Below are 23,568 nucleotides of genomic sequence, written 5' to 3'. Positions count from 1 at the left end.
AATAGGACATTTTCTGATGACACATCCATTTTTATTAGTCTTAATTATCTTTTCAAACAGGCTAAATATATCGTAATTTCATTCAACTTGGACACTAACATGAGAAGCAAACTGGAAGAAGATAATGAATGATTCAAAGCTGGTGGTAAAAACTCTTTGACATGATCATAACTTGAAGGGGTTGTCCTTTCTTAGTCCAGCATGGGTCAAGCTTCTCCAAATCCTGTCTATCAGCTGCCATCATATTATAATTTTCACATATATAGGTGGGAATATACCTGACTTTGAGGCAGCTCCCAGAAAGAATTAGCACAGAGATTTTGCAAAACTAAATTTGTCGTGTGTCTGTTTTTTATGTCACTGAGTTTCCCCACAAAGTTATAGTTTATTCCTATTGTTAGTCTGAATACTGACAAGCTCAACGAACACTAGAAGGTCCCTTTTTCTCTGCACAGTAGTGTAACTAAACCAGGCTCTGTGCATTCATGTGAATGGGGCAGCATTACTGCAGCTGCTGGTATTTTGTGTCCTGCTGTCCCCTTCTTACTGGTGGGTCCGGCTGCCTCGTCTGCTCTGTCCCTCCACACAAGTTGTTCCCTCTCTGCCGGCAAGTACTTTCCACTCAACACCGACCACAAGAGGTAAGGGAAAAGGTACAAGGCCTGGAAAAGGGGAAAAGGTCACCACCTAGTGAATCTCTAAACCGAGCTCTACTATAAGTATGAACAGACCTTGATGGTAGGAATGTTCATACGCTAGAACCTAGGACCCTATCTGACCCTGAAGGGCCCTGGAAATAGTGTCAGGACAAGAGATGACCTGTTCCTTACCAGCTGAAGGAACAGGAGACTCCCTTAGGCCTAATACCAAAAGGTAGGGGAAAACCACGAACAAGAAATAGGGAATAGACACTTAACTCCAAAGTATACAGACGAGCAGGAACTCAGAGGAGAACCAGACACCAGCTCTTCACAACCAGGAAGGAGCTATCAACCGCATAGCATGATGGGTGAGGCCAGACTAAATAGAGGATTTGGAATGACCACTTAAGCTACACCTGAGACCAGAGGTGTGGTCATACCCAGCAACAACACAGAAACAAGTGAAACCAGAGAGGCTGTCAGATCACATCACGTGCAGCTAGTCTCTTAGATCTTCTGACCCTGTCACTGGACAGACCGTGACAGTACCCCCCCTTCTACGAGTGGCCTCCGGACACCTAGGACCGACTTTATACGGATAAGCTCTGTGAAAGGCTTTCACCAGACGACTAGCATTAACGTCGGCCACTGGAACCCTCATCCTCTCCTCTTGTCCGTAACCCCTCCAACGAACGAGATACTGGAGGGATCTACGGAGAATTCAGGAGTTAACTATTCCGGAAGATATGAAATTCCAGATTACCGTCCACCATGACAGGAGCAGGAGTCAAGGAGGACGGTTCAACAGGTTCGACACATCTTTTCAACAACGACTTATGGAAAACAGTATGAATCTTCAAAGCCTGAGAAAGTTCAAGACGAAAGGCTATCGGGTTAATAATGGCATTGATCTTATATGGACCATAAACCTTGGACCCAACTTCCAAGAAGGTACTTTCAACTTAATTATACAATATGGACAGAGCACGCACAGAAAATTTATTTTTATTAGAACATTAATAAAAAGCAGAGCGGCATATAAAGTAATGCTCAACCCAATGTGCACAATTAGTAGCAGCAAGAAAACATAAAATACCTTACAATAAATTTAGATATGGGTTATAGAATATAATGATTGAATAGTATTGCAACACATTCAATATCTCATATATACTTAGAGTCCCAGTGGTCCTGGCTCCATTCAGCAGAATCTAGCTGGTGACAGCTTGTGCAATATGAATAAAATACATAGAATATATCCACTTAAGCAAAAAATCGATAATATAAAAGGTCGATCCTATAAATAATCGATCCTATAAAAAGTTCTCTGTAAAATCGATTGGTTAGTTCTAAACAATTATCGAGACCAACTGTCCTGGTTAATACATGGAAGTTCTTATAGTAATGCGCCCACACCTGAATGCAGCGGCGTCCCGCTAAAACAGGGTAGGTAGCGGCGTCCCGCTACTAAACTACTTGCAAGTGTTTGTTTACCTCTAAATCGACTTGGAGATTTATGCCAGACCTCAAGGTGTATTCACTCCCTAATGGTGCTTACGATGTTACAGCACTATATTTTCGGGAGACTGATGGAAATCACACAGGTGGACTTTAAATCGACCGGCCCTCTATTCCTTTGACCTTTCAGGGGCTGTGTTGGTATCTATAATATACACAGGCCTTTGATGAACAAACGTATGGAACTATAGACTTCCAAATAATTGCTAAAAGGTTAATATTGTCTATTATTCAAAATAATATTGATGGATGATAATGCATGTTAATTATAGACACCTACATATATTACCTGTATTGTACCCTTGATTTATTTTCATTTTAACATAGGAAGGGTGGAATGTTACTATATTGTGCATAATCTTTTGACTTCTGTTCACCAAACCAATGATAGATGATAAGTAGGGATGAGCGAACCCGAACTGTATAGTTCGGGTTCGTACCGAATTTTGGGGTGTCCGTGACACGGACCCGAACCCGAACATTTTCGTAAAAGTCTGGGTTCGGGTTCGGTGTTCGGCGCTTTCTTGGCGCTTTTTGAAAGGCTGCAAAGCAGCCAATCAACAAGCGTCATACTACTTGCCCCAAGAGGCCATCACAGCCTTGCCTATTATTGGCATGGCTGTGATTGGCCAGTGCAGCATGTGACCCAGCCTCTATATAAGCTTGGGTCACGTAGCGCTGCACGTCACTCTGCTGATACAAGCGTAGGGAGAGGTTGCTGCTGCGACGTTAGGGCGAGATTAGGCAGATTAACTCCTCCAAAAGACTTAATTCAGTGATCGATCTCCAGCTGTGGATCATTGAAGTGCTGATATTGAATTGCTCACTTTTTTTAGGCTGCCCAGAGCGTTTTTATATCACTTTTTTCTGGGGTGATCTGCGGCCATTTTGTGGCTTGTGGTGCACCAGCACAAGCTACCACCAAGTGCATTTAACCATCAATAGTGTGGTTATTTTTTGCTATATCCTACATCAGGTGCAGGCTGAGCCTGTGTCACCCAAGTGCATTTAACCATCAATAGTGTGGTTATTTTTTGGCCATATACTACATCAGGGGCAAGTTGAGCCTGTCACCCAGCGCCTAAAAAATAGGCCTGACATTTCTATTCCTCCAAATCAGTACAGTTTTAGCTGGTCAAGTTATATTTAGTGACCGTAAAAGCACAGTTTTTGTTCTGGGTTGAAAAACTATTCCCAAATTTGCCATTCTCAAAATTAGTAGTTTCTGCTATATCAGGCCTACTTTAAATCTATCCCAAAAAGGATATCTTAGATTGAAGGTGCTGATAGTGTCATTCTGAAAAACTTAACACACACGCTACCGTGCAGATACAAGTCTAATTCTGTGATTAAAGGTATATCTGTCACACAGCGCGTAAAAAATAGGCCTGACATTTATATTCAACCAAATCTGTACTGTTTTAGCTGGTCAAATTATTTGTAGTGACCGTAAAAGCACAGTTTTTGTTCTGGGTTGAAAAACTATTCCCAAATTTGCCATTCTCAAAATTAGTAGTGCACATGTTGATATTGGTGCGGTATATATGTGTTTTTTTCTTTTTGTATATAAAATCACCAGGCTTATCATTAGAGTTGAGCGAACACCTGGATGTTCGGGTTCGAGAAGTTTGGCCGAACTTCCCGGAAATGTTCGGGTTCGGGATCCGAACCCGACCCGAACTTCGTCCCGAACCCGAACCCCATTGAAGTCAATGGGGACCCGAACTTTACGGCACTAAAAAGGCTGTAAAACAGCCCAGACAAGAGCTAGAGGGCTGCAAAAGGCAGCAACATGTAGGTAAATCCCCTGCAAACAAATGTGGATAGGGAAATTAATAAAAATAAAAATAAAATATTTAAAAATAAACCAATATCAGTTGGAGAGAGGTCCCATAGCAGAGAATCTGGCTTCACGTCAGCAGAGAATCAGTCTTCATGCCATAGCAGAGAATCTGGCTTCACGTCACCCACCACTGTAACAGTCCATTGTCTTATATTTAGGCCCCGGCACCCAGGCAGAGGAGAGAGGTCCCGTAACAGAGAATCTGGCTTCATGTCAGCAGAGAATCAGTCTGCATGTCATAGCAGAGAATCAGGCTTCACGTCACCCAACACTGGAACAGTCCATTGTCAGATATTTAGGCCCAGGCACCTAGGCAGAGGAGAGGGGTCCCGTAACAGAGAATCTGGCTTCATGTCAGCACAGAATCAATCTTCATGTCATAGCAGAGAATCAGGCTTCACGTCACCCACCACTGGAACAGGCCACTGTCACATATTTAGGCCCAGGCACCCAGGCAGAGGAGAGAGGTCGCGTAACAGAGAATCTGGCTTCATGTCAGCACAGAATCAGTCTTCATGTCATAGCAGAGAATCAGGCTGCACGGTAGCGTGTGTGTTAAGTTTTTCAGAATGACACTATCAGCACCTTCAATCTAAGATATCCTTTTTTAGATAGATTTAAAGTAGGCCTGATATAGCAGAAACTACTAATTTTGAGAATGGCAAATTTGGGAATAGTTTTTCAACCCAGAACAAAAACTGTGCTTTTACGGTCACTACAAATAATTTGACCAGCTAAAACAGTACAGATTTGGTTGAATATAAATGTCAGGCCTATTTTTTACGCGCTGTGTGACAGATATACCTTTAATCACAGAATTAGACTTGTATCTGCACTGTAGCGTGTGTGTTAAGTTTTTCAGAATGACACTATCAGCACCTTCAATCTAAGATATCCTTTTTGGGATAGATTTAAAGTAGGCCTGATATAGCAGAAACTACTAATTTTGAGAATGGCAAATTTGGGAATAGTTTTTCAACCCAGAACAAAAACTGTGCTTTTACGGTCACTAAATATAACTTGACCAGCTAAAACTGTACTGATTTGGAGGAATAGAAATGTCAGGCCTATTTTTTAGGCGCTGGGTGACAGGCTCAACTTGCCCCTGATGTAGTATATGGCCAAAAAATAACCACACTATTGATGGTTAAATGCACTTGGGTGACACAGGCTCAGCCTGCACCTGATGTAGGATATAGCAAAAAATAACCACACTATTGATGGTTAAATGCACTTGGTGGTAGCTTGTGCTGGTGCACCACAAGCCACAAAATGGCCGCAGATCACCCCAGAAAAAAGTGATATAAAAACGCTCTGGGCAGCCTAAAAAAAGTGAGCAATTCAATATCAGCACTTCAATGATCCACAGCTGGAGATCGATCACTGAATTAAGTCTTTTGGAGGAGTTAATCTGCCTAATCTCGCCCTAACGTCGCAGCAGCAACCTCTCCCTACGCTTGTATCAGCAGAGTGACGTGCAGCGCTACGTGACCCAAGCTTATATAGAGGCTGGGTCACATGCTGCACTGGCCAATCACAGCCATGCCAATAGTAGGCAAGGCTGTGATGGCCTCTTGGGGCAAGTAGTATGACGCTTGTTGATTGGCTGCTTTGCAGCCTTTCAAAAAGCGCCAAGAAAGCGCCGAACACCGAACCCGAACCCAGACTTTTACGAAAATGTTCGGGTTCGGGTCCGTGTCACGGACACCCCAAAATTCGGTACGAACCCGAACTATACAGTTCGGGTTCGCTCATCCCTACTTATCATCTATCATTGGTTTGGTGAACAGAAGTCAAAAGATTATGCACAATATAGTAACATTCGACCCTTCCTATGTTAAAATGAAAATAAATCAAGGGTACAATACAGGTAATATATGTAGGTGTCTATAATTAACATGCATTATCATCCATCAATATTATTTTGAATAATAGACAATATTAACCTTTTAGCAATTATTTGGAAGTCTATAGTTCCATACGTTTGTTCATCAAAGGCCTGTGTATATTATATGCAAAAAAAGCATGTTGCGGTATTGATGCGGTATATGTGCGTTTTTTTCTTTTTGCATATAGAATAACCAGGCTTATTGTTTGCCATTAGTTTGGTGTACAAAGGTCAATAAATATGCACAGTATAGTTATATACAACACACCTTTATTAAAAATATTAAAAATCAATCGAGGGTACAATACAGCTTTCTATTAAAATATAAAAACGGTCATAGATGAGAGTGAACATAATAAATATGCATTAAAAATAGTTTTAAATTATTACTTAAAAAATTATTATATAAAAAAGTTTTTATATTGAAATATTAGGAATCACTGGAAGATGTAGTTGAAAGTTGTATGTATAGTGGGAACCCATCTGCCAAGGGGAAACCGTGCCCGGTATAAAACAAAGGTCCGGTTTCCCGTCAACAGCTTTTCTTATATTGTTAATATGTTCAGAAATCAGTTTTTTAAGGGATCTTTTAGTCCTCCCTACATATTGCCGTTTGCATGGACATTCAATCTTATAGATTACATTTTCGGAACTGCATGTCAGACATTCCTTAATTATGTGACGGTGGCTATTAGTGGTTGATATTAATTTGTTTGTTCTTCTTTGGAAGGATGTGGCCTTACAATTACCACAATTGCCACACCTAAAAAAACCTTGAAGGCCCATCCAACTAGAGATAGTAAGTTCCTTGTTTGGATGTGTCTTAACTGTTGGGGCCACCTTAAGACCCAAGTTGGAGGCCTTCGAAAAAGTAATTCTCGGGTTTGACGATATCATTGTGCCTACTACTTTGTCTTTTTGGAGTAAATGCCAATGCTTTGCAATAATATTGAGCCTATGTGATTGAATGTCCATGCAAACGGCAACATGTAGAGAGGACTAAAAGATCCCTTAAAAAACGGATTTCTGAACATATTAACAATATAAGAAAAGGGTTTGAAAATCATTTGTTATCCCACCATTTTAAAGTGAGCCATAACCAGGACCCCTCGGGAATGAAATTTTTGGCAATAGACAAAGTAGACAAAGAGTGGAGGGGTGTTAACCACATTGAGAAAATGTCCAGACTCGAAACTAGAAGGATTTTCGAGCTTGACACTATGTTACCCAATGGCCTCTATGCGGAATTTGAGCTCTTTGGATTTTTGTGAAACTAGAGTGGGCACCCACCTGTTGACGGGAAACCGGACCTTTGTTTTATACCGGGCACGGTTTCCCCTTGGCAGATGGGTTCCCACTATACATACAACTTTCAACTACATCTTCCAGTGATTCCTAATATTTCAATATAAAACCTTTTTTATATAATAATTTTTTAAGTAATAATTTAAAACTATTTTTAATGCATATTTATTATGTTCACTCTCATCTATGCCCGTTTTTATATTTTAATAGAAAGCTGTATTGTACCCTCGATTGATTTTTAATATTTTTAATATTTTTAATATAGGTGTGTTGTATATAACTATACTGTGCATATTTATTGACCTTTGTACACCAAACTAATGGCAAACAATAAGCCTGGTTATTCTATATGCAAAAAGAAAAAAACGCACATATACCGCATCAATACCGCAACATGTGTAGGTGCGTTTTTTGCATATAATATACACAGGCCTTTGATGAACAAACGTAAGGAACTATAGACTTCCAAATAATTGCTAAAAGGTTAATATTGTCTATTATTCAAAATAATATTGATGGATGATAATGCATGTTAATTATAGACACCTACATATATTACCTGTATTGTACCCTTGATTTATTTTCATTTTAACATAGGATGGGTCGAATGTTACTATATTGTGCATAATCTTTTGACTTTTGTTCACCAAACCAATGATAGATGATAAGCCTGGTGATTTTATATACAAAAAGAAAAAAACGCATATATATGTTTTTTACATAAAATACATACAGGCTTTTGATGAACAAACGTATAGAATTATAGACTTCTAAATAATTGCTAAAAGGTTAATATTGTCAATTTTTCAACATGATATTAATATATGGTATTGCATGGCAATTATAACCACCTGAATTAAGATACCAATCTAAGTGAATCGATAGACCGGATCTGACGTCCGACAACTAACCAATCGAGACCATGAATTACAAAGCAGTTCCACTATAAAAGAGGGGATCTGAGAGGGGGATGTTTACCACTGAGGAAGGGGTTAACGCTAGTACCCCGAAACGCGTCTAGTGCCACATCCCCTGCTATCTTTTGTGTGCCGAGAGATCTAATACCTAACATCGACTGCCATCGACCAGAGGTGCGTTAATATACATCGATGAAAGATACCAACACAGCTCCTGAAAGGTCAAAGGAACAGAGGGCCGGTCGATTTAAAGTCCACCTGTGTGATTTCCATCAGTCTCCCGAAAATATAGTGCTGTAACATCGAAAGCACCATTAGTGAGTGAATACACCTTGAGGTCTGGCATAAATCTCCAAGTCGATTTAGAGGTAAACAAACACTTGCAAGTAGTTTAGTAGCGGGACGCCGCTACCTACCCTGTTTTAGCGGGACGCCACTGCATTCAGGTGTGGGCGCATTACTATAAGAACTTCCATGTATTAACCAGGACAGTTGGTCTCGATTATTGTTTAGAACTAACCGATCGATTTTTTGGAGAACTTTTTATAGGATCGATTATTTATAGGATCGACCTTTTATATTATCGATTTTTTGCTTAAGTGGATATATTCTATGTATTTTATTCATATTGCACAAGCTGTCACCAGCTAGATTCTGCTGAATGGAGCCAGGACCACTGGGACTCTAAGTATATATGAGATATTGAATGTGTTGCAATACTATTCAATCATTATATTCTATAACCCATATATATATATATATATATATATATAAATTTATTGTAAGGTATTTTATGTTTTCTTGCTGCTACTAATTGTGCACATTGGGTTGAGCATTACTTTATATGCCGCTCTGCTTTTTATTAATGTTCTAATAAAAATGTATTTTCTGTGCAATCACATGGTCCCGGATCTCTTTGAGTGCCCTGTCCATATTGTATAATTTTGTATCTTATATTTCGAGTGAGTGTTCTCGATTTGACAGGAGCACCTAATTTGGTGTCCGGTCCTCCTAGTGCGACATCACTACTACTTAATATCACTTAATGTTTCTTGTGGACAGCCACACAGAATCACCCACTCTCAGGTCTGGACCATTCATACGTCTCTTGTCAGCCATATGTTTATACTTGTTGCCCTTTTTTTTCGATTATTTTGAATTTTTTCCGCCAAATAGATGACAAAGAAGAGGAAAATCGTTCCTCTTCAGGTATACCAGAAGTCTCCGTACCAGAAAATGTGCCAAATTGCAGGTGAAACCCATATGAACTCCTGTCTACGGTTATTTATGGTAAACTTGGCTAAAGACAAAATTGAGGACCACTCCTCCTGCTTCGCCGAAACAAAACATCTCAAATATGTCTCCAGATTCTGGTTAGTGCGTTCAGTCTGTCCACTCGACTGAGGATGAAATGCCGAAGAGAAGGACAATTGTACTCCCAGACGAGTACAGAACGCCTTCCAGAATTTGGAAACAAACTGAGTTCCCCTATCAGACACCACATCAGAAGGAATACCATGTAATTTCATGATGCTATCGACAAACACTTGTGCCAGAGTTTTAGCATTAGGTAGACCTGGCAATGCTATAAAGTGTGCCATCTTACTAAAGAGATGAACAACCACAAAAATCACAGTTTTTCCTGAAGAATTAGGTAAATCTGTGATAAAATCCATGGATAAATGAGCCAAAGTTAGGGATGGGATTGGCAACGGAAGTAAAGATCCAGAAAGTTGAGTATGTGTCACCTTAGCACATGCACAAGTACTGCAAGCAGACACATAGTCCTCAATACACTTACGCAACCCTGGCCACCAGAATCTACTAGAGATGAGATTGACAGTGGATCTGCTCCCAGGGTGTCCTGTGAGAACTGTACAGTAATGTTCCTCGAACACCTTGTGACGTAATTCATAAGGAACAAATAACTCCCCCGGAAGACAAGAATCCGGTGCATCTCCCTGGGCCTCCAACATCTCTGCCTCAAACATCAGCCTTGACGTTCTTAACCCCAGGGCGATAGGTGACAATGAAATTAAATCTGGTAAAAAAACAACGACAGTCTGGCCTGCCTTAAGTTCAGTCGTTTAGATGACTCCAGGTAAGCCAGATTTTTGTAATCAGGAAGCATAGTAATAGGATGAATTGCTCCTTCCAACCAATGACGCCACTCCTCAAAAGCCAACTTAATGGGCAGCAACTCTCTATTACCCATGTCATCATTTCTTTCTGCAGCCGAGAGTTTCTTAGAGAAGAATGCACATGGGCACCATTTACTAGGTGGAGGACCCTGCGACAAGACTGCTCCTACCCCTACCTTGGATGGGTCAACTTCCACAATGAATGGCTGTAACACATCCGGTTGTACCAGTATAGTAGCAGAAGCAAAACATTCCTTCACCGCAGAAAAAGCTTGTAATGCCTCATTAGACCAGACTGAGACATCCGAACCTTTCCTAGTCATGTCCATTAAAGGTTTAACCACAGTCGAGTAGTTAAAAATGAATTTACGGTAGTAGTTGGTGAACCCCAAAAACTGCATAAGCGCTTTCACATTTTTGGGTTGATTCCAGTCCAACAAAGCACAGATCTTCCCTGGATCCATACGAAAACCTGAAGATGAGAGTAGGTAACCCAGGAATTGCACTTCCTGAACTGCAAATACACACTTCTCTATCTTAGCATACAATTTATTCTCTCTTAGGATCTGTAACACCTGTCTCACGTGATCCTGATGAGTCTCCATATCTGGAGAATAAATTAGTATGTCACCCAGATATACAACAACAAACCTCCCCACCAGATGATGGAAGATATCATTAACAAAGTGCTGGAAAACCGCATGAGCATTAGTTAACCCAAACGGCATGACCAGAATCTCAAAATGACCCTCTGGGGTATTAAACACCGTCTTCCATTCATCCCCCTCCTTGATCCTGACCAGATTTTATGCCCCCCTTAGGTCCCCTCTTGGAGAACACCTTGGCACCAGCAATCTGATTAAATAAGTCAGAATTCAGGAATCAAAAGAAGGGGGTAAGGATCATGGACCATAATCCATTTGAGCTCACGGAAGTCCAGACATGGCCTAAGAGTTCTGTCTTTTTTATTTACAAAGAAAAACCCTGCTGCCACTGGAGACTAGTGATGAGTGGCATAGGCAATATTAGAATTCGCAATATTTCGCGAATTTTTGGCCGAATTATGTTTGTTCAACAATGGTAAATGGCAAACACAAAATGGATTTCTGATGAAAATCACCCACTTTTAAATGGATGTCTTTCACATCCTGTGACAAACATCTCTGAGAAAGTGGTGCAGAGTGTATTGCAAACACCAAAATATTTTTCTCTAATGAACTTGTCGTCAACCCATGCAAACGGACGAACTGACCATCAACTAGGTTAACTCCTGCCCCATTGTCAATAAACACCTCAATTCCCACAGTTTTGGACTCTAGCGCCAACACGGCAGACGGGAGAAATCGGGTACTATCAGTACATGACAAAAGTAAGTTCTCTGACTCGCCACACAAACCACCAAGAGTAAGATGGGAATTAAACATGTTCCCTTTTTCTACAGAAAAAACATACTCCCTTCTTATGACTAACACTCTTGCAAGCAGGCCCAGGGGTAGCTCCCCTTAACTGCATTGGTTCGTCACCAGGCATAAACTCAGGAGTCTCTCCACCCAAGGTGTCAGAGGAAGCCGCCACGTTATATGATAGTTCATCCTGAGAGTGAGGGACCTTAGATCTCTCTCTCTGGCGTCCATCCATACGTACAGCAAGGGACATAGCTGCTTCCAATGACTCTGAATTTTCGTGAAAGGCCAATGCGTCCTTTAGCCTCTCGAATAATCTCTGACAGAATTGGCTACGGAGAGCTGGATCATTCCACTCCGTATCCGAGTAGTATATCTCCGCAGAACGCTCTCCCTGCCATAAACCACGTAACTTGGTCTCGGCCGGGGAGATTCGATCCTTGTCATCATAGATAAGACCTAGCGGTCTGAGAAATTCATCTACTGACCGGAGGGACTGTGATCCAGTCGGTAGAGAAAAAGCCAGACTGAGCGTTCCCTTTAAACAACGACATGATAATAGTCACTCTTTGACTCTCATCCCCAGATGAGAGCGGACGTAACTTAAAGTACAATTTACAAGATTCTCTGAACTGAATGAAATGATTGCTTCCCCCTGAAAATCTGTCCGGAATTGTAACCTTAGATTCGGGACAGGCCTGGTAACTACTACCGGTACCAGCAGCCTATGATCCTTGGATCTGCATGCGGAGGTGACCCTGCAATTGTCCACCCCGTGCAGCGATTCGATCCATAGCCTCACTGACACAAACAAACATGATGGTGTTTGGCAGTTGATAATGTCAGGGCGTGGTGTGGGTAGATAACTCCACACCGACCACAAGAGGGAAGGAAAAAGGCACTAGGCCTGGAAACTAGGGAAAGGGGGAACGCTCACAACCTAGTGAATCTCTAAACCGAGCCCTGACTACTATAAGTATGAACAGACCTTGATGGTAGGAATGTTCATACGCTGGAACCTAGGGCCTATCTGACCCTAAAGGGCCCTGGAAATAGTGTCAGGACAAGAGATAACCTGTTCCTTACCAGCTGAAGGAACAGGAGACTCCTTTAGGCCTAATACCAAAAGGTAGGGGAAAACCATGAACAAGAAATAGGGAAAAGACACTTAACTCCAAAGTATGCGGACGAGCAGGAACCAGAGGAGAACCACACACCAGCTCTTTACAATCAGGAAGAATCTATCAACCGCATAGCATGATGGGTGAGGCCAGACCAAATAGAAGAGTTGGAATGACCACTTAAGTTACACCTGAGACCAGAGGTGTGTCATACCCAGCAACAACACAGAAACAGGTGAAACCAGAGAGGCTGTCAGATCACATCATGTGCTGGCAATCTCTTAGATCTTCTGACCCCTGTCACATGAGAGACCTTGACATTACACCTCTGGCTGGAGTGAAGGGGTCAAGAAATTAGCATGGGGAAGGGGTGTGGGGGGGGGGGGGGTGCAGTTTCAATTTCTGCCTCAGGCAGCATGAAGGCTATGTGCTTCCCTGCCCCTGGCCACAAAGCACTGAGTAAAGGGGGGCCCAAGCTGAACTCTTGCACCTGGCCATGGCAACTGCGGCTGGCACATTGATGAATAAATCATTAGGTACAAAAAGACAAGGGTGCTGTCCATAAACAATACAGAAAGGTGACTTGTCGGATGACTGATTGAAGTGGTCATTGTGGCAGAACTTGGTCCAAGTGAGCAGGGACACCCAGTTACCTTGCTTGAGGGAGACAAAGAACCGCAGATAGTTCTCCGAAATCTGGATAATTTTTCCCACCTGCCCATTAGTATGTGGGTGATAAGCATAGGAGAAATCCATCTCCACCTCCAACAACCTGCTGAGTGATCTCCAGAAGTTAGAACTGAACTGTACTCCTCTGAAACAATATGCTGAGGAAGACCATGTAAATGAAAGATAAGCTTGATAAACAAATAGACCAATTGTATGGTGGAAGGTAGTCCAGGCAGAGGAACAAAGTGTGCTTTTTTGAGAAACAATTCACAACAACTCAAGTCGCTGTACATCCGGAAGGGCTAGGAAGATCGGTAATGAAATCCATTCCAATGTGTTGCCATGGAGTACTGGCAAAGGAAAAAGTAGACCAGCTGGCTTCTGCCTGGAAGGCTTGTTCTGGGTGCAATCACACAAACAGAAATAAAGTCTTGGAATCCTGACAAAAAGAAGTATATCAATAATACCACACATGGAGTACTGTGTACAGTTCTGGGCTCTTGTGAACAAGGCAGACATAGCAGAGCTGGATACAGGTACAGAGGAGGGCAACTAAAGTAATAACTGGAATGGGGGGACTACAGTACCCTGAAAGATTATCAAATTTAGGGTTATTCACCTTAGAAAAAAGACGACTGAGGGGAGATCTAATAACTATGTACAGAGATCTCTCCCCAGGACTGTGACTGTGACGAGGGGACATCCTCTGCATCTGGAGGAAAGAAGGTTTGTACACAAACATAGAAGAGGATTCTTTACGGTAAGAGCAGTGAGACTATGGAACTCTCTGCCTGAGAAGGTGTTGATGGTGAGTTCACTAAAAGAGTTGAAGAGGGGCCTGGATGTATTTCTGGAGTGCAAAAATATTACAGGTTATAGCTACTAGAGATGGGTCGTTGATCCAGGGAGTTATTCTGATTGTCTAATTGGAGTCAGGAAGCAATTTTTTTCCCCTTAAGTGGGGAAAATTGGCTTCTACATCACAGTTTTTTTTTGCCTTCCTCTGGATCAACTTGCAGGATAACAGGCCGAACTAGATGGACAAATGTATTTTTTCGGCCTTATATACTATGTTTCTATGTTACCTGAAGATGAGTGCAATGGTTTAACGAACCCCTGGATACCTTGCCAGTTTAAACTTACATCCCCAGGAAAAGACATGTTTTCATCTGGCCAGAGAAACATATGTTTTCCATGGAGGGATGTCCTTAATCTGACCTGAATCAACGGGAACAATACAGGCTGGATCTATTAAGTGCTCAAGCTCCATCTCATGATCAGTAGTATCAAAGGAATGAGAAAAAACATCTGCCATAATGTTCTTGTCTGCCTGATGAAAATGCAAATCAAAATTAAAATGGGCAAAACATAGTGACCAGTGGGCCTGGCGGGCTTGAGTAGCTGAGCAGATTGGTCAGATTTTTGTGTCAGTATAGATGACTACTGGGTGATTTGCTCCTTCCAAAAGATGGTACCACTCCTCCAAGGTCAATTTTATAGTCTGTTGCTCCCAGGCCCATTGGGATAATTCCGTTCTGTGGAGGAGAAGACCATAGAGAAAAAAATCACAGGTGCACATTTTCCCAGAATTCCTTTTTTGCTACAGTATGGCACCAGCACCTACAGAGGATGCATCTACCTCTAGGAAAAATAGTTTTTTGATATTTGGATGGTGTAAGTCAGGTGCAGAGGAAATGGCCTGTTTCAGGGTCTAAAAAGCAAACTCGGTCTCTTGTGTCCATTCTTTGGCATGAGCCCATTTTGGGTCATGACACAGTTAAGGAGGAGAAGTGATGAATAAACTGCTGATGATAATTTGCAAAACCCAGGAAACGTTGAATTGCACATCAGCTGGTAGGATGCGGCCAACTCAATGTGGCTGATAGCTTCTCAGGATCCATCTGAAGTCCTTGATAAGAAATTATATAACCCAGGAAAGGAAGGGTAGTTTTCTCAAAGATACACTTTTCAAATTATGTGTATAGTCTATTTTCTGAAAGGCACTGAAATACAATGTGAACATGCCTGTGAAGAGAGGTCAGATGAGAATATGTTGTCAAGGTATGCCACAAGGTATACCAAGTCCAGAGAAGGTTCTGGAATAAATCATTTACAAATTCTTGAGAAACTGCTGAAACATTACTGAGTCCAAATGGCACAACCAGGTACTCATAGTGGCCATTGCCGGTATGAAATGGAGTTTTCCATTTATCTTGGTTTCAAATCCGGATCAAATTATGTGCTCCACTTAAATCTAGTTTAGTAAAGATCCTGGAGCCATGCAACCGAAGAGTTACAGTTTCCAGAGTAGCGGATATTTGTTCTTCATCATTATTTTGTTAAATCCGCAATAATCCACGCAGTGCCGCAGTTACCCATCTTTCTTTTTAACAAAATTAAATTCAGCACCAGCCAGCAAAGAAGACTTTCAAATAAATCCTGCTTCCAGACTTTTTTTTATGTATTCAGACCTAGTCTGTGTTTCAGGTAGTGAAAGGGGGTAAACTCATCCTCATGGAGGAGTAGATCCAGGAGAACCAGGTCTATAGGACATTCATATAGACATTGGGGATGCAGAACCTGACAAAGATGTCATCATAACAGTAATATGAGGCTGGTAAGCAATGCAGGTTTTGCGAGATAGGTGAAGTCCAGACAGGTATAACAGTCATCAGGCATTGGGAATGGCAAGCAGGGCCCCAACAAAGTATTTGTGTTCCAGTCCAGGACAGGACTATGCAAATGGAACCAAGGAAGGCCTATGAGTAGAGCATTAGTACAGACAGGCAGGACATACAAGGTGATTTTCTCTGAATGGAGTACACCCACATGAAGCTCCAAGCGCTTTGTGACAAGAGCTTTTCCATCTATGGTTACCACCAAAGGCTTCTTTAGATGCTGAACATGAATTTGATACTGGTTCAGCAAGCCCTGCTGCAGGAAGTTTCTTATCTAGTCAGAGTCAAGGACAGCCTGCATAGTGAACCGCGTGCCTTCACCGGATAATTCAATGACAAAAGTCAACTTTGAAGAGAGTGAGTCTTCACCTGGGGCCATTTCTCCCACAGACCCGAGGTTCAGGAGTTTCCCGCATTTGGAGCAAGTGCGGGCATAGTGTCCCATCTCTCCAAAGTACAGACATAAATTGCTAATTCGCCTGTGCTGACGTTCCCCTTCAGACAACCTAACTCTGTCTACCTGAATTGGCTCTAGAGTAAAAGTTTAGGAAGAAGAAGGAGGAGACATTGGCTTTTCAAATGTAGGAGCCAATTGAAGAGATTTCTTCTCACAAACTGCCTCTTTGGCATGTTCCTGGAACTTAAAGGAAGAGAGACCAAGGCCTTTAAAGTGGAAGGTATGTCTCAACCAGCCAGTCCATCCTTGATTTACCATGACAATCCCTCCCAAAAGTCTCCTCCTAATGCTTAATTATACCAGGATAACTCTGAGACTAGGGTTTGGAACTGGATGGCGTATTGACCAACTGTGAGACTACTCTGACAGTGTTGCAGTAGAGAGGAGGCAGCAGATGAAGTTTGCCTAGGTTCCTACAAAAAACTCCTGGGATGTCTTCAGGAATTCTTGCAAATTACTAATGACCGGATCACCCCTTTCTAATAACGGGTTTGCCCAGGCTAGGGCTTCACCAGTCAGATGAGAGATCAAAAATGTCACCCCACTCACCTGCAAGTCAGGGCTGCCAAAAAAAGGTCAGTACGGTAGACAGGCTAAGGTCAGGGAAGGCAGTGGAGTATCAGAGTCGGTTAACAAGCAGAAGTTTAGTACACAGGCAGACATTCAGATCAGTACACCTTCACTGGTTAAACTAGTAAACTAGGACCCTAACCACAAGCAAGGAGTGAGATGCCAGTCCAACATTTATAGTAGATAAACAATTTGAAGCAGGCGGGAAACTGCACTGAGAGCAAGGAGAGGAGGAGAGTGGTGGTCTTGGCAAAAAGGGGAGTTGTAGTAGGTCAATAAATAATGTTCCTATTAGAAGTAGCGGGGCAGTGAAGGACACTGGCCACCGCTGTAACACATTGGCTGCAGTGGCACAGGTGACCATATCCATACCTGGCTGGAAGACAGCAAGCTGAGGTCCTAAAATGGTTGAACCAAGGCACAGAACCAGAGCATGGGAAGCAGGTAAGTATGGGTCTTTCACTAGATGATAAATGCCAGGGGAGCAAAATCAAATTGTTAAAAAAAATCCCTTCTATATAATGTATATTTGTTTTATCTTCAAGGGCAACAAACAAAAGTATAAAAAAAGACCACAGAACAAATTGCTGAATCTACAGCTGAAGCAATATAATATTTCCTTAATGTGAAGCAGAGGGAGACGCAGCTCTTAGTAAATAACCCTAATATTGACTCTGCTAGTCTTGGCTCAGGCTGTAGGGGTATCATAACGAAACAAACCCCAGTAATTTTGTGGTTTTCAATTCACATTCTGAGGATATTTAGGGAGGCCGGAGCTGATGTGCTTTTTATACTGGGCTCGTACAGAGCAGTTCGTATTTCATGCGATGACAAAAGGGCTGCACAGATGAAAGCACAAAAGTCAATGTGGGTGCAATAACGGTAGCTGTCCAGGGTGCTAAAAAGTTCACCCATTGTCATCTGCAGTAAGCGAGAAGTAGGAAAGAATTGGATTCAATTTTACTAAGGAACCTTAATGCCAGCAATGTAAGCCTGTTATACTTCTTGTCAAAGTTCAGGCACGAAAAGGTTAAGTTCCATCGTCTATTCCACCCCCACGTTCTCTCGAGGACGTTAACCTTGAATTCTTGATTATAACATTCGTGCCAAACCTTTGTTTTCTTTCTCCTGCAATTTTGCATTCTCTCTCTATTCTTTCTGTCTTGAGTTTATCCTGCAGGATATTGCCAAATCTGTGCCATATTTAATTTCATATTTGTTTTCTACATTCAGCTCCTTCCCTGGTTTAGTGCCATAAGAAGAAAAAAAATCACCAATCCTGCCAAGCAACATTGTTTTCTGAAAGAAAAAAACCCTGGCTACGAAGACACCTCTCAGTTTTCCACCAATTCAGTGTTCTTGTTCTATAATTTTACATTCTGTAAAAAGCAGGAAAATATCATCTTTATTGAAATTTAGCCCGCTAGAATACTAACTGTCCATTGAGGAAATTTCAGGCAATATGTACTTCCCTAAGGTAGAAAATTGAGACTTTCTCTTGGTTGCCCTGTAGGTCGGGACAGATCCAAAAATGAAATGCGTGCTGTGTATTTTGCTTTATCTGGTCATAACCCTTGCAGTGCCCTACGTAAACCACACTGCCAGCACAAGAAGGGAAATAAAAGTGGAAGACAGAAACCTTATTACATGATCAAGAACAGGTGTTACTTTTTCAGTCAGTTGGTCAGATACCAATTGGAAAAATCCAATAGATAGCAGCCAATTAAACAGATCAGGGCATTGTTTCAAAATCCACCCCTGCTGTAGGTCAATTCCTCAAAGTCAATTTATATTGATGGCCGATCCTCTGGATAGGCGATCAATATCTGATCCAACACCCCGCATCCCCACTGATAAGTTGTTCTGCAGTGCAGAAGTTGGCGCCAGGAGTGCACAGCGCCTTCCATTGTGTAATGGATGGAACTCTTGACTCTGCCAAGCATGCATAAGTTCTGAATAGAGAGAGGGGAGTAAGCCACTGATGGACACCTCTAACAGTGGTTCATCTCCATTGACAACAAAGGAATGGGACCTATTGAAATAAACCATGCCTGACCCTTCTTTCCACTGACATCTGCTGTTGGGGGAGTTGGAACACCACCATACACGTTAGATGGTCACCTAGTCTTGCCAAAATTGGTGTTTCAACTGACGTTAAATTAACGTGTTTTTCTAGCTTTAGACCTCCTTCACAGATCCTTTTTTCTGGTTGTTTTTAAAGTATTTTTTAAATTTTTGGCTCAATTTTTTTTGCTATGGTTTTCAGCTTTTTATACATGAGTTTTTATGGCTTTTTATTCATACACAATTTTTTCTTTTCAGGCTTTTTTTCTCTAAACAGAAAAGTATGTAAAGACGTCTGAAAAAATGACCGTTGCCACCATGGGGGTCTTTTATTAAGACCGGAATTTTCCACACTGATTCTGCCTGATGTGCCAGATTTATGTAGAGGCGCAAGCGTATCATTGATTTGGCGCATTCTCCTGCCGGCCGTGCAACAGTCTAAAATCTATGGCAGCCTCCTAGCTGCCGTAGATTTCTATCTTTATTCACGCTAGAAAGTTGGTGTGAAAAAAGATAAATGTATTGAACCTGCTGCGATGCCCCCTTCATGCCCTCTTCACGCCCCCTATTATCGGACTTCTAGTGGCGTGAAGAGGAAAAGTCGCAGATTTTATAACAAATATGGTATGCGACAATATCTGCAACTTTATTCGACCACAAAAGTGGTGTAAAGAGAATAGTAAATGTCTCCCTATGTGTGTATTGCTTTTCATAATTCCCATAGTTTTTCAGGTAGTGGTCTGAAGTTGGCATTTTTCACCAAAATACACCAAAAATGTACAGCAAATAAGAATCAAAAATGCAAAAGTTGGCATAAGCGCCTTTATAAAAAAAACTTTGTGTGCCCACAATCTTAGACCTCATGCACACGACCGTTGTTTTGGTCCACATCCGAGCCGCAGTTTTTGCGGCTTGGATGCGGACCCATTGACTTCAATAGGGCGGCAAAAGATGCGGGCAGCACTCCATGTGCTGTCCGCATCCGTTGCTCCGTTCCGTGGTCCGCAAAATATAACCTGTCCTATTCTTGTGCGTTTTTCGGACAAGAATAGGCAGTTATATCAATGGCTGTCCATGCCGTTCCGCAAATGGCGGAACGCACATGGATGCCATCTGTGTTTTGCGGATCAGCAATTTTAGGACTGAAAAACACACAACAGTCGTGTGCATGAGGCCTTAGACAGTTTTTCAGGCATTTTCAACTCTTGTAAAGATGACTAAGGGAAAAATGGCTAAAAAAGTCATACCTGGAGCATGCTGTGTGTTGCCGAAAATGACAATCCTGATGATACCACGATAAAAAAGGCTACTTCTGTAGTGAATTTAATAATTCACTATAGACTTAACATCAGATCTACAGAAAAAATGCTGTAAAAGAAAAAATGTTGCAAAAAATGTAAAAAAAAACCCTCAGCAAAAATGCCCTAAAAACAACTAATGGTGACACCAGCCTTATACATTTTCTTCCTATGGATATTTCTAAACCTCGTGTGATCAGGCACAAATGTATTGTGTTATTTAAAAAGATAAAATAAAAAGTTTTATTTTGTCATCTGGGGATTTGATTTTTGCTTTTGTGCCTTTTTTCATCATTATTTTCTTTTCCGCCTCCTTTACATTTTTCTCCGTCTGTTCTCTGGACCTTTTTTTCTTTACATCTGCATAGATGGTTTTCCCATCACCCAACCTCTTGTCCTACAGACTTGGCTTTCTTTTTTTTCCCGTTACTTTCCCTGGCCCCCTCTCATTTATGTCCATGATTTGTTCTGCATAGCTCGGAGCCCAAAGAGACTTGATGGCTTCTGAGGTGGAGTCTGGGGTTTCAGATGTATGGAGCTGCCATGTTTTGCTATATTTTGTCCAATGCCTGGACTAAGTACTAAGCGATCATTAACTGAAACAGTCAACGTGATCCAGCCGAATAATAACTGTCCAAACACACAGGGCTCAAAATAGCTTTGAGGCGATAGTGAGGGTTTGACTGAGATTGAAATCGGCTGATAGTGTTTCTGTCACAACACAGGCAAAGCACACATTAACTTTTTGTAAAAAGTCAGTCTACCTTCCCACTGAGGTTGACTGTTGACAGCACAGGGGGCTAAACACAGTAAAAATAGTATATTGCATTTATAAAATATCAACATAGTACAACCAAGTAAAATAATTCAACAGAAGCAACAAAAGGCTCTTTGTAGTGCCCTGGAGGAAGGATACTGGACTATGGATGTTTGTGGGCATTCGCTCATATTGCTACTACGCAAACCCATCAATTCCCTGCTTTATTGCAGTTTTAAGGGTTAACTTGCATTGTGATTTATGCTGTTGTGTGCACTTATACTGTTCGATATCGTCGAACTGCATTTTCTATGCTTATTATCATATATCCTGTTTGTTTCCACTGCTATTGCACTATATCTATACTGCATGTGGAATGGGTTAATTGCACAGCCATCTAATACTGAGAGACTTAGGGACTTTCTTCCTATGCACTGAGAAGTTCGAAATCTTCCACAGTTACTATAAGAGACTATGCAAGATGTTGAAGGGAAACATAGAGACACTGACATTTAGACTGTCTAGTTTAGCTGTGTTGTTTACGTTGTGGTATCTCACAGGGTGAAGTAATTGAGGGTATATATGTGTCTCCCAGGTTCTTAGCATATGCTGAAGAAAGTTATTTAGGAAAGGGTTAAAAAACCTAAGCCTGGGTCCTGATGAGCTGCACCTGGGGAGTTGCTAGATAACTGGGCTGACAACACACTTGCTCAGAACTTCCTGGGAGTGAGAGAAGCCACATCTCACTGAGGAACCCTGAAGGTCCAGAGCCTGCAAACTGCAAGTATCACAGGTTGCTGTTCAGACAGTGTGCTTATTTTGGGTGGACTGAGGATAGCTCATCCACGTCCTAGAGAGGGACCTATTGTTTAGTTAGAGCCTGGACAAGGCTAGGTGTTTTGTTTATGTTTTTGTGTTTTAATGCAACCTGTGAAATAAAAGCTGGCAGGACGCCAGTTGAAATGCACTTCTGTCTCCTGAGGTCTCCTTCTGCGAAATAATCTGACTAATCCCCCTACCTTTTCACCTCTGGAAAGGTGAGCCAAATAACGGACTGTCACAATTGGTGGAGGATGCGGGCAACGACACCTCAGAAAAGCTGAATGCTGCAGTGCTGTGTGGGAACTTAAAGGGCCAGAAGCCCGTTTGCTCAGTGGAACAGGTGCTGCTGAATACTTTAAAAAAAAAAAACAAAAAAAAAAACTGTGTGGAGTTAAAGGGGGCTTGCTGCTGGAAATTTTTCTGGTCCTTGAACAGCTGGTTGCTAAGGGTAACGCCTGAATACAAATTGTTTCTGGACTTGGGAACAGGTATATGTCCTGGGTAAAACCTGCTACATTGCTGCAGAGAAAGACTCCTGACATGGAGGATATGTTAAAGGCTTTGCTGCAAGCCACCGCAGCCCAGCAACATGCAAACAAAGTGCAGCAAACAGCTGGTTGCTAAGGGTAACGCCTGAATACAAATTGTTTCTGGACTTGGGAACAGGTATATGTCCTGGGTAAAACCTGCTACATTGCTGCAGAGAAAGACTCCTGACATGGAGGATATGTTAAAGGCTTTGCTGCAAGCCACCGCAGCCCAGCAACATGCAAACAAAGTGCAGCAAGAAGCTAATCGGCAGACAGAGGATCTTGCGCGGTCTATGGCAATGCAACTTACCACTCTAACCGAGATGCAAAACAAAGATCGTGTTGCTTTGACTGAGGTGGTGCAGCGCTTTGCAGACCAGACCCCTTGGTCGACTGAAAGTGTTCCCATGGGGAAGAAGGACATATGTGCTGGGAACTACCTACAAAAGATGGCTGCCACGGATGATGTGGAGGCTTATTTGATGACCTTTGAGCGCACCGCTGAGCGTGAAAGATGGCCACTAGATCAGTGGGCGGGGTTGATAGCCCCCTTTCTGAGTGGAGAGGCTCAGAAGTCTTATTATGATTTGGATCCTGCTGACGCTCAGGATTACTGTAAGCTGAAAGTGGAGATTTTGGCCCGTCTGGGAGTTACTTTGTCGGTTCGGGCCCAAAGAGTGCACCATTGGGGTTTTCAGGCAGACAAACCAGCTCGCTCCCAAATGTACGACCTGGTACACTTAACCAAGAAGTGGTTACAACCAGATGTTCTATCGGCTCCAGAGGTTGTCCAACGTGTGGTAGTGGACAGATATCTTAGAGCCCTTCCACCTGAAATATGCAAGTGGGTTACCCACGGTGACCCTAACAGCGCAGATGAGTTGGTCTCTCTGGTGGAAAGATATGCTGCGGCAAAGGACCTGCTACAAAAGCCCCGCCTAACCCA

This window comes from Bufo bufo, chromosome 9, assembly GCF_905171765.1.
Source record: "Bufo bufo chromosome 9, aBufBuf1.1, whole genome shotgun sequence".
NCBI classification, from domain to species: Eukaryota; Metazoa; Chordata; class Amphibia; order Anura; family Bufonidae; genus Bufo; species Bufo bufo.
Note: the sequence above shows the minus strand (reverse complement) of the source record.